Source organism: Podarcis pityusensis (genome assembly GCF_964106645.2).
Source record: "Podarcis pityusensis genome assembly, chromosome: W".
NCBI classification, from domain to species: domain Eukaryota; kingdom Metazoa; phylum Chordata; class Lepidosauria; order Squamata; family Lacertidae; genus Podarcis; species Podarcis pityusensis.
Window position 1 is genome coordinate 16,741,926 of NC_138045.1, and position 12,881 is coordinate 16,754,806.

Below are 12,881 nucleotides of genomic sequence, written 5' to 3' on the forward strand. Positions count from 1 at the left end.
CAGAACCACTGGCAGTCATCTTTGAGAATTCCTGGAGAACAGGCGAAGTCCCGGCAGACTGGAGGAGGGCAAATGTTGTCCCTATTTTCAAAAAGGGGAAAAGAGAGGACCCAAATAATTACCGCCCAGTCAGTCTGACATCAATACCAGGGAAGATTCTGGAGCAGATCATTAAGCAAACAGTCTGTGAGCACCTAGAAAGGAATGCTGTGATCACCAATAGTCAGCATGGATTTCTGAAAAATAAGTCATGTCAGACTAACCTGATCTCGTTTTTTGACAGAATTACAAGCCTGGTAGATGAAGGGAACGCAGTGGATGTAGCCTACCTTGATTTCAGCAAGGCATTTGACAAGGTGCCCCATGATATTCTTGTAAAGAAGCTGGTAAAATGCGGTCTTGACTATGCTACCACTCAGTGGATTTGTAACTGGCTGACTGACCGAACCCAAAGGGTGCTCATCAATGGTTCCTCTTCATCCTGGAGAAGAGTGACTAGTGGGGTGCCACAGGGTTCTGTCTTGGGCCCGGTCTTATTCAACATCTTTATCAATGACTTGGATGATGGACTCAAGGGCCTCCTGATCAAATTTGCAGATGACACCAAACTGGGAGGGGTGGCTAACACCCAGAGGACAGGATCACACTTCAAAACGACCTTGACAGATTAGAGAACTGGGCCAAAACAAACAAGATGAATTTTAACAGGGAGAAATGTAAAGTATTGCACTTGGGCAAAAAAAATGAGAGGCACAAATACAAGATGGGTGACACCTGGCTTGAGAGCAGTACATGTGAAAAGGATCTAGGAGTCTTGGTTGACCACAAACTTGACATGAGCCAACAGTGTGACGCGGCAGCTAAAAAAGCCAATGCAATTCTGGGCTGCATCAATAGGAGTATAGCATCTAGATCAAGGGAAGTAATAGTGCCACTGTATTCTGCTCTGGTCAGACCTCACCTGGAGTACTGTGTCCAGTTCTGGGCACCACAGTTCAAGAAGGACACTGACAAACTGGAACGTGTCCAGAGGAGGGCAACCAAAATGGTCAAAGGCCTGGAAACGATGCCTTATGAGGAACGGCTAAGGGAGCTGGGCTTGTTTAGCCTGGAGAAGAGGAGGTTAAGGGGTGATATGATAGCCATGTTCAAATATATAAAAGGATGTCACATAGAGGAGGGAGAAAGGTTGTTTTCTGCTGCTCCAGAGAAGCGGACACAGAGCAATGGATCCAAACTACAAGAAAGAAGATTCCACCTAAACATTAGGAAGAACTTCCTGACAGTAAGAGCTGTTCGACAGTGGAATTTGCTGCCAAGGAGTGTGGTGGAGTCTCCTTCTTTGGAGGTCTTTAAGCAGAGGCTTGACAACCATATGTCAGGAGTGCTCTGATGGTGTTTCCTGCTTGGCAGGGGGTTGGACTCGATGGCCCTTGTGGTCTCTTCCAACTCTATGATTCTATGATTCTATGATCTATCTGTCAGAGGAACTGGAGGGGCTTCAGACACAGTATGCCACACTCCAAACTGATGCAGCAAACTTTCACACAATTTTGCTCAGGTCTCATAATTGTGCCGATTTAACTTTGGGCACTCAGCAGCTTCAGAAGCTTGTAAAAACTCCATTTCAGCTATTCACTTGAGCCGTGAGTCTTTTTCACTTCAGAGACTCCTTATCTTGGCACCCATAAATCACGAAGCCTGCTTGGCTCAACTCCCAGACCAATTAGTCTGCTGGAGTTCAAAGAGACTTCCGCGGCATCAGAAAAGCCTCATTTGCTTTCGCTTTTCCCACACATACCTTCACAGTCTCTTTCGCAGTCTTACTCTCCTGTAAGTGCTGTGAATCTGGGCCCGAAACCTGTTGTTGGGATACTGCCAGTGAGACAAAGTCCATCATGGCCCCCAAGCCACCTCCGGACGTTCATCGATCTCCCGTAGACATACAGTATCATTCAATTAGCGACACGAGCTTCCAGAAATAGCTTGCCACATTCCAGAGCCAATGCACGCTCTATCAGCAGATAATGCACAGCGAAAGATGCACGCAGGAGAGCATATTTACAAGTTTATTCAGCGTTGATCAGAACAAAGAAAACATGACTGCCAGCTTCAGTGTCTCTGGCACAGAGAGAGCGAAAGCATAGACACAACATAAACTTCCTGTGAACAGGAAATACGCAGACTCTGTGACACCAAAGCCTGCTCCCTTTTAAGGTGGAACGGAAATATCCTGGATTTGGAATGCAAAGCCTTTTCCACAGCTGTCAGCCACTCTTGCTCCTTTGTCGAGTCCAAGTAGAAGAAAGCCTCTGTGCTCAGGTCCAGCTCCTGGAACCGAATGCCCAAGTGCCAAATGTGGAACTGCAGGAATAGGACTCCAATCTGAACAGACGTGCTGGTTAAATATGCAAAGACAACAGGAGTGTGTGGCAGGTAGGATTACAAGGGCAGGCAAGATCAGGACCAAGAACAAACAAGTAATACCAGCCACTTCTTCCTCATCTTAGCTATTCTGGGCCCCAAAGGAGCTTTGCTAATGAAAGAAAAAAAGCTTTTTCCTTGTATTTTTTAAGATGTGTCAGCCAGCCTGATATCTAAGCACTATCCCAGGAGCCACAGGCAACCAGAAATTCTTTGAAGGCAAGTGAGTTGGTTGATCTCTCCATTCTTCCTTCACCTGGCAACCTGGTTTCCAGGCTGGCTTTCCGGGAGCAGAAAACCACCTCTCAGATCTGCTGTGCCCTTGTCCTCTTTGCAAACCTCCTAAATGGCTAGCCTTCTGTGTTTCCATGCTGGCCATGAAGGAATGGGCATTCCCCACTCTGAAAACAGCACAGAAATACAGCCTGTCTAGTAAAGGGGTAAAAAGAGCAAGCTAAACAGCCTCTGTAAAACAGTAGCATCTGAAGCTGCTAACCACATACTGATAAACATATCATAAAAGCAGACATTAAAAACAAATGGCCACTGGGTACTACTAACAGTGGGACACGGGTGGCGGTGTGGGTTAAACCACAGAGCGTAGGACTTGCAGATCAGAAGGTCGGTGGTTCGAATCCCCACGATGGGGTGAGCTCCCGTTGCTCGGTCCCTGCTCCTGCCAACCTAGCAGTTCGAAAGCACGTCCAAGTGCAAGTAGATCAATAGGTACCGCTCTGGTGGGAAGGTAAACGGTGTTTCCGTGTGCTGCTCTGGTTCGCCAGAAGCGGCTTAGTCATGCTGGCCACATGACCCGGAAGCTGGACGCCGGCTCCCTTGGCCAATAAAGCGAGATGAGCGCCGCAACCCCAGAGTCAGCCATGACTGGACCTAATGGTCAGGGGTCCCTTTACCTTTACCTTACTACTAACAGTACGAGGAAATAACCAAAGCAAAAACTTTGTTTGAAGTAGTAAGCTTAGCATTATAAGGATGACCCACACCAAGTGTTGGGGGGGGGTCACAGCTCCCTGTCCTCCAGCACAGCTTTTAGTAGGAGTTCAAAAGGTTTTGCTTCAGTTTTGGATTAACTGCATCTTGTCACAATGTCTGAAGCTGCACAAACCGCTTCATTTGAACCACGGCTCATTGAAACAAGCCAACTTCCAATCGTGGGTTTACAAAGCTGGTAAAATTAAGCACCATAGGATCTGGACACACCAAACTGTGGTTAATTTAAAATCCAAGTGGAAGCTTCCCAATAGGCTTGGGGTGGGGGAGAGGTGTGCAAACCTGGAGGAGAGGCTGCCGTCCTGCTCATAATATGAAGCCACGGTTCAGTATGTGGCACCAAGGAAAATTGCCCACCACAACTAATACTTTCAATTGCCCACCCATGTGGCCTGAGTGAACAGGACAGACTTTGCCTGGCACCCAACAATAAAGCTGTCATGTAGATGTCACTTTCTCCAACCCCAACTCTGATACAGGTTCCACTGGTGTTTGCACTTTTCCATGATCTGACCTGAAATTCTGGGTGTTGACATATTCCTTCTCTCTCTTGGCGAGGACGTGCTTGATGAGTCCCTCTCTCTGTCCGGACTGCGTATGTGTGGAAGGCACAAAGAGCTTGCGCATAGTGTGGGTCATTGGGGTTGCTTCTTACTCATGCTCTCCTTGTCACGGATACGCCTCAGGGAGATGAGAACAGAACTCAAGTAGTCCTTAAAAGCAAGGAGGCGGGAGGGCACAGTACACCTCTAAGGCAACTTACAGCCTGCTTGGTGGCAGCGGTGGGGGTGGAGGCTCCCGGCAGGCACTCATTTGCTGATTCTGCAGGCTTCTTTCCTTCTCCATGAAGTTATCCTCGAATCCCAGAATTCCTGAGAGAGGAAAAGACTTCTGAGGTTAGAGAGGCTTCAGAACCGTTTGGGGAAGTTTCGGGAAAGGAACTTAGAAAATACTTAACTGCAGGAAAATCTTCCTGCCTCCCCACAGCACCACATTTGTCGGACAATTGCCTCTCAGCTTATGCATGTTTAGGAAGGATTGTGGAGGCAACAGGTCCTTCCCCTCAAGGCCTTTTCCTCTAAAGGAGGTAGACTGGTCTTCTCCAATCCTCTGGCCACTGCTGAGTTTTCCAAACTTGCTGGCATATTGCGTGTAGCACCTTAACAGCATCATCTTTAACAAAATTTAATAGTTCAGCTGGAATATCATCACTTCCACTGGCCTTGTTATTAGCAGTGCTTTCTAAGGCCCATTTGACTTTGCTCTCCAGGATGTCAGGCTCAAGGTCAGCAACCACACTACCTGGGGTGTATGAGACATCCATATCTTTCTGGTATAATTCCTCTGTGTATACTTGCCACCTCTTCTTGACGTCTTCTCTTTCTGTTAGGTCCTTTCCACCTTTGTCCTTTATTATGGTACTCTTTGTATGAAATGTTCCTTTCATATCTCCAGTTTTCTTGAACAGACCTCTGGTTCTTCCCATTCTGTTGTTTTCCTCTATTTCTTTGCATTGCTCGTGTAAGAAGGCCCTCTTATCTCTCCTTGCTATTTTTTGGAAATCTGCATTCAATTTCCTGTATCTTTCACTATCTCCCTCGCATTTTGCTTGCCTTCTCCAAGTCCACCTTTCCTTTTGAAGCAAAATGTCCTTGAAATGGGGGAGAAATGCCCTGCATGAAGTCTTGGGTTTGCAATTTGGGGAGAGGGAAGACTGTCTGCGGCGCTGGGGGGCGGGCAGGCTGGCGAGGCCCCCTAGATCTAGAGGCCCTAGGCTTCAGCCTACTTAGCCTATACATAAATCCGGCCCTGCCTATGTCACAGTGAGCACAGGCCCATCGATCATGTGCAAGGCATTCTGCGTGTTGGGAAGGAGCCTCCTGTTCTGGGCCAGGAGGAAGAGTGACTCCGCCAGATGGTTGAAAGGGGAGGAATGCCCATCCTCATCTGCTGCAGCAGAAGACTGGGTGGTGGGGTCGAAGCTGATCCCGGGGAGCACGTGAGGAGTCAAGGCTTCCCGCATGAAGGCCTCGCTTCCCCTAGAAGTCCCTGCCTCCTGGTCTGTGTTCGCTTTCTTCTTCAGGTACAGCGCCAGCATGTTCTGGATGGTGCACCTGCTTTCGGGGGAGAGCTTGTCGAACTGGTCCACACTAGAAGAATAGCCATGAGACGGGTGAGACTCCTGCAAGGCGTCCCCAAAGTCAGGGGAACATAAGCACATTTGAAGAGCCTTGCTGGGTCAGGCCAAGGCCCATTCAGTCCGACATCCTGTTGGCATAGTGGTTCCTTCCAGATGCCCGTTTTCGTCGATTCATGATTGTTTCTATTCATGACAGTAGGAGGGCAGTTATATGCAAGACTGTATTTGTTGGCTATTTGCAGTATAGTAATGCTGCAGAGAGCTTGCTGGGGAGACCATGCATTAAAAAGGGACTCAAAAAGTACTTAAACAAGGTTTTAATTACAAAAACAAAAACTCCTTTTACACTAAATACATTAACAAACAAACATGACCCAACCCATCCCCCAGGGTAATGGGAGAGCTAGGTGCTGCTCCTTATATGCTACACCCAATTGCTGACACAGCTTAATCAATACAACTCAGCAACACCTGCTATGTTTCACAGCTGTAAAGCTGGGTCTCCTTATTTTGCTCTGGCCCTTGCTCTGGCCTCGTAAAGACATACACATCGGGTGGAACAATGATGAACCTTTACATTTAAAGAAACCATTCAACAGTATTCAGTACTGTTCGTGCCTGCAAAGCTTTCGGGACAGACATACTCCGACCCTTCCAACCAGTGCCCCCTAACTTCCAGCTGAAACCAGGTACCTTTTTCATACCACAAATGTTCTTCAGTGGTGAACCACGGCATCTCAAATTCCGCAAGGCTTCACGCCAGTGTGACCAAACCAGTTGCACTCCCCTAAATCCACCTAAATGTTATTGGGGGGGGGGGGATTTGTCCCACTTAAGTTGCACTTTATAGCTCAAGAGGGCCCCTCTGGCTGATAATAATATAGTAGCACAGGGGACGCATCACAGAACAACTTGCAAAGCAAAATGACATGTAGTTGGTCCACCACAATTGCAAGATTATTGCATCCTTCAGGAATGGTGTGTCCAGCTCCATCTGAGTCATCATCCAGGCACGCTGTGGAGCTGCCTGGATGAGAGATGGGCATCTTCGGCCAGTCAGGGGTGAAGAGCTGGCAAGATCCCCTGTACTGAGCAGAAAAGCAAACTCTTTGGCCTCCGAGATCTCTCCCAACTCTCAGCAGCCCTCACTGTGAGCCATACTAGAGGAATTTTGTCCTGCTTTTGCTGAGCTACAACACAGGAGCGCACCCCCAGGGGGCCATGATGTGGTAACCCTGGCGAAGCATTGCAGAGCAACTGAGAAAGCAGAATGATGTTTGCATGGACAGTCCATTAGAAAGCTGCACTATTATTGCATTGATAGCACATTGCAGAATACGGCCCCCCTCCAGGCAAAAACATCCGTCTGGAGGCACAGTAGCTTTCATTTCGGAGGTTGTGGTTTTACATCTTCCTATTTATTTATTTATTTATTCGAAATTATTTATTTATTTCGTAAAATTTATACACTACCAGATGGTAAGAAACATCAAAGCCGTTTACAGAAAGATAAAACCATAAAATCAGGAAAAACCTACAGTACATTACACGCTGAAGAAGTGAATACCAGAATAGATCAGAACTCACTCCCAAGGTAAGGGGAAGAGACAGCTTACTCTATGATGTTAACCCCTTCATGCACTAATTAGACTGAAGCATGTTGGTTATATGAGACTGGTTATCCCACACAACATGCTCTCACGCAACCCATGCCCTCCAACTGAAAACCCATTTCCTGGACAATATCAACATTGTGTTTTGTGCCTGTGAACTGCACAGTGAATATTTTGATTAGAAAAGAAAACAGCCCGGTGTTTCAGCTTCTCAAAGTTGTTTTATTCAGTGCACTGCTACAGCTTGTCACACCCAAATCCTCCAATGGAATCTGCCAAAGTGCTTTTCCAGGCAAAAGGGGTCAGAGGGAAAGAAACCAAGGACCTCAAATTCACTAGACCAGGGATGGGGAATTTTGTGGCCCTCTAGATGTTGTTGGATTCCATCACCTCTGACCGTCGGCCATGCTGGCTGAGGCAGAAGGCCATTGGATCTGGCAACATCTGGGAGCCCACAAGATTCCCTGCCTCCGCCTTACACAAACAACCAGGCACTCAGCTGTGATGCACGCCTCTTACCAGAGGGAGGGTCACTCCAGAGGCAGCTGTGGCATGAGGGTGCTGGATCATGCCTTTGTGGGCACATCTGAGGATTAAAGAGGACCCCCTAGGAAGCGTGCTTGGAGATCTTCCTTACCATGTGGCTCTCTGGCAAAAACACAACAGTACTAACGGCCAGATGGAACCACACCTCAAAGCTGGATCAGACTTCCCAGATCCTGTAGCCTACATCAGGAGGAAGACTGGGGCAGAGGGGCCTAGAGTGGGAGTCAGAGCTGCTCTTAGGGCTGCATGTCTGAAGCATGGGCAGAAATCTTTGGGTGTGAGGTTGCATGGGGCTGTCTCTTTGTGTTTTGGTGATGCCAAGCCGCCAGACAGACAGAGGCAGGCAACCAACTGGCTTCAGGGGCAAGCTCCTTTGCAAAGCCAGTCTGACTTCACCAAATGCAATGGCAGAGTGACCATTTGGCCCGTGTTCTGCTTCGCTGTGAAATGGCGTGTATTCCTCAACCCAGAGAACCTCTCGTTCAACATCAAGCTGGTCTAAGGAAGAAAAGCATAAGAGTTAGTCTTGAATCCCCCCCACATGTGCTGAGAGATGCCTGCACACCGCACATGTAAAGCACATCTCCTCCCACCCACACCCAAAAAGTCCTGGGAACAATGATTTGTTAAGGGTGCTGGGAATCGTAGTACTGTGAAAGGAAAACTAAGGTTCTTCGGATTCTTTGGAGGGGGTGGAATGTTGAATACACAGCGGCCACATGTACGGACAGACACACCCACACCCACACATACCCCAGCATAGCTTCAACTTTTAGCACAAAAAGTCTTCAGCCAGATGTCATGCAACCCTTTGGCAGGGGCAACTTATCATTTTATTGATTTTCCATAACAATTAAAAAGGCGGACAATCTTTCAAAGGAGTGTTGCCATTTAAACTGCTGGTGTGACGTAGGAACCCGAACAAAGAAAAGGAACCAACTACCCAGAGTCTGCTTCCGATTGCCCTTGTTCTCCACCTCCCTCTATCCTAATCAGCCACAAACAAGAGTTCAGATTTGAAAGCCTTGTTATCACCTCATTCCCTTCAATTAGCCAGCTGCTCTGGCAGATGACATCAGTTCCTTCCCGCTCCCAATATTCCTGCTCCTAACCTGGTTAGCCATAGCCTGGAAGCTGAATCTCAGGGGAACGTCTTTGGGCTGGGAAGGGCTCATCTTTTCTGGGCCTCTTCTCCCCCTCAGGAAGGGGTGCTTGGCTCCTGGCCTGTGAAATGCGCTCAAAATGTAAAGATGCCTTCTTTCCAGGGAGCCAAGGAAGAAGGGGGGAATCTGAAATACCTCCAAACCTTCCCACGTCAGAGATGCAAGAGTTGCGTCACCTCCAACTTCCGCAGGGATGAAGCAGCTACAAAAAACGAAACATCCCACCTGGGCACGGTTTCTGAGAGAGCAACAGCAGAAGACCCAGACTCTGGCAAGATAAGCATTTGCCCAGGGGATTCTGGCCGGTCCGTGAGGGCAGACAGGGGATGACTGCGGTGGCCGCCAGCCCCTTCCCACTCCATCTCAGATACAGAACACATTGGCTCTGCCACTCCTTGGCTCTGGCGCCACCTACTGTTGGCCTCCTTGCCTTCCACCCTCCCAATCCCAATGAGCACCATCCACCCCTGGTCCAGAGGCGCAGAGCAGTAGTTAGGTGATCTTGCGCCCCAGCAGAACCGTCCAGATTGCGCCCCCTAGCCACAGACAAGTTAGCTCTTCTTTCTGCCTCTCCTCCAACGCCCCCTCCACCCATTTAATTCACCCTGGAAGTACAAGTATCGAAAAGGAAAATGTTAGAGGTTCCCCCCCACCCCATAGCAATATAATTGGATTCAGCTAGCTGGTCAGTCTACTTTCGGTTTCACTCCTGGCTCCTTGTTAAATTAATACTGCATCAGAAACCTCCCAAGCAGATATCCAAAGTTCTTTGGCATTTCTCCAGTTGTTAATGAGATGTCTCTTCTAGTCCAGGGGAGTCTTTTGATCTTCTTCGAGGAAACCAAGTGTCGAAAGCCTTGATTTTCCTTTTTTCCCTTTTCCCAGTCATTTCCACACAGTCATTATTAGAGTTATTAAAACCTTATTATATCAACAAATGCAAACTTTTTAGTCTCCCTTGCTTTCCTGGTGGCCTTCAGCTTAAAGACAAACTGCTCTGGAGTGAGAAAAATCCATCACACTCAAAAAGCCCAGCTGGAGGGACCTGGAAGTGTGCGGGGAAGAGCAGTTTTGTAGTGGGTTTGTTGCACAGGAGCACCAAGTTCACTAACTGGCTGATTCAGATTGAATCCCATCCAAAAAGAGTGCAATGGTGTGTGTTTCAGCCAGCCATCCGGCTGCTGCAACTATTCCCTGGGTGCCACCACACTGTCCTGTCTGTGTGTTTGGAAGGGAATGGGAGCTATGCCCCCCCCCCCGAGACACTCCACTCCTTCTTCCTTAGCTGTGTTGCTCAACAGTTGAGGCAACCTTCACAGTTCTGGGATGCCAATGCCAAAGACCTGTAAGTGTGCTGTCAATATATTTACAGTGCAGGGGTTCCTCTGGAGGAGACGACCACTTGTTTGTTTTGTGTTTATGTCTTGCCCAAAACTTAACACAGTGGTTAGACTCTACTAAGGGAATGGTCAGAGTGCTTTAATCCATTCTCATTGGAAAAGCTGAAGTTCTGGGCTGGACCTGAATCCCTCCCACAAAATACTGACAGTCTGGAAACACCCTCGGTGAAAACATGTTTGACTGGGGAAAGGATCTTTGCCTCTTCCTCCTTCCTAACTTGCAGTAGTGCCCTGGCAAATCACAAAGAGCAGCCTCCCTTCATGGTACTCACAGCCACACTGCTTCTAAGATTATACAAATTTAATATATCAACAACAAATAAACACAATGACACTATAATGATACAATCTGAATCATTAGGGGTGCATTGCAGCAGTCATTGCAAATCTCCATGAGTCACCTTTCAGCCAGAAGCTCTGCAGCACAGGTGGCTCTGATGATTCCCCTGTAAGGAAGGCTTACAATGTAGGAGGCTTTGGGGCTTTGCAAGAGGGGGGAAAGTGGGGACATCATAGAAGTATGCATGATGTGGGAAAGGTGCAGAGCGATGTTTCCTCCTCATAATATCAGAACCTGGATCTGGGGCTGAACGTGGGATCTGCGCGCCAAGGCTGGAGTAAGAAAGAGCCCTTGCCAGCTGGCCACGTTGGGCGCCTGCCTGGAGAGTGGAAGCCAGGGGTTCGAGGGACATCATGCTGCTCCTGGCAACCCCCACCCAACCCGACGTCCTCCTCTGCCTGAATCCCGCTTCCCCCGGGACGCACTTCCCATCCTGGATTGGCTGGGGTGGGAGCGCTCCCCACCCCCCTTTCCAGACTCTCCTCGTTCTTATTCTTCATGCCTCGGGTGTTTTCCTGAGTGTATCTTCAGAACAACCCTCTGTGAGGGAGGCTAAGCTGGCCCAAGGACTAGCCCAAGAACTGGCCCAAGGTAGCTCAGCCTAGTTGCGTTTATGACCACACACCCTTTTCCCTCAGATGAGAAGGCCGGGATGGGTCATGCTAGCAGCCTGTGGCCTTGATGGGCTTTGAGGCAGCCCAGCCCCCTTGTCTGCAAGCAGGCTGCCTACTGGGAAGATCAGCACTTTTCTGACGGGACAGAAGCGCACGACTTCCCCCTCCCACTTGCCGCCCGCCCCAGTCTTTCTCCGGCGGCTCAGTTTAGTGCGCCAAGCAGCTCATCCCAGGTGGGAATTCGGGTGGCGCTGCTTGCAGAAGGAGAAGTGGCTGGTACTAGCGGAACCTCCCATCTCAGGTAGGACTTCCGGGATCCAGACGAACGTTTTACCAAAAAGTATGGCTTGACTACTAATTTCCCATTTAAAGGATGGCAAAAAGACCTAAGTTTGGAGGACAGGTGAAAAAACCACGAATTACATTTAAAGTTCTGCGAGATGCAAAGTATAGCTTGTGTTTTAAACTTGTATTTGACAGCTTGTTGCTTGGTGCGATTAACGGAATGGGGATATTGAGGAAGAAGAGACTTGGAATTAGAAGGTTAGGATTTAAGGTAAGGTTACCAGATTTTTTTCAAAGAATCCAGGGACATATTTTTTTCCCAAAAGAGAAACAAATGTTATTTTTTTTTTTTAAATCATTTTTTTAAAAAAAGAAGTAATATCTTCTCTCCTGGGTCTCCTCTGTCGCGTGGCCTTCCTCTGGGCCCCAGCCTGATCTCTTGGAGTGCTATCTGCCGTGGAGTAGGCTCGGGTCGGGCCTGGGCTCGGCCCCGTGTCCTTGCCCTCCTGGTGCTCTCCTACCTCTCTTCCTCAGCGGCAGCAAGGTCGGGGCTTCCCTCTTTTTTCTCCTTCCTCTTTCTCTCTCTTCCTTCTCCTTCTCCTTTCCTCCTTCTCCCTGGGTTGGCTTCGGGGTTTTTACTGGCCCTGGAGCGCCTCTGGGCAGTCTGCCACGTGGCCAGGCGCTCTCGCTCCAGCCTCGATTTGGGTCCGGGGGGGTCAGCAGTTCCCCCAGTTGACGCGCCGGGCATCCCTGGTTCCCCCTCGGCAGTGGCAGTGGTAGCGGCAGTCTCAGCAGCCCGGAGCCAGCCTGGTAGTGCACTTGGCTCTGGCTGGCTTCAGGAGCTGCTCATTGCCGTGGCACCTGCCCTTTTGCCTCACCGGTGTGGGATGTAAAACACAGGAGCAGTCAATGACAACATTCCTAGAGTGTACATGTTAAGACTTGGGGAGGGATGTCTGTCCAGCAAGCAGGCAAACTTCCTGGGACAGACTTCCTCCGCATGTGACCAGAGGTGGGTGTGGCCTCACCTGTGCAGGTAATACTAAAAGCACAGGGCAGGCAGCCATCTCTCTCTCTCATCTTCATCTTCCGAAGGAGCAACATGTGTTAAAGATGCCCTCTTGGCTCTCAGCCAAGAGAGGAGGAAAGGACTATCTTCCTATAAGATAGATTCTATATGTATTTTACCTTTTTAAGCCTGTCTGACTTCTGGGATTATATTGTGAACAGAACGTGAGTAAATTCTTTTATACTTTTATAAAGACTGTGTCGTGCCTTGTATTTTAAGAGGGAACAAAAGGGGAAATTACCAGAGTAATTATTATTGAGGTTCGAGTGAACCTGTGCA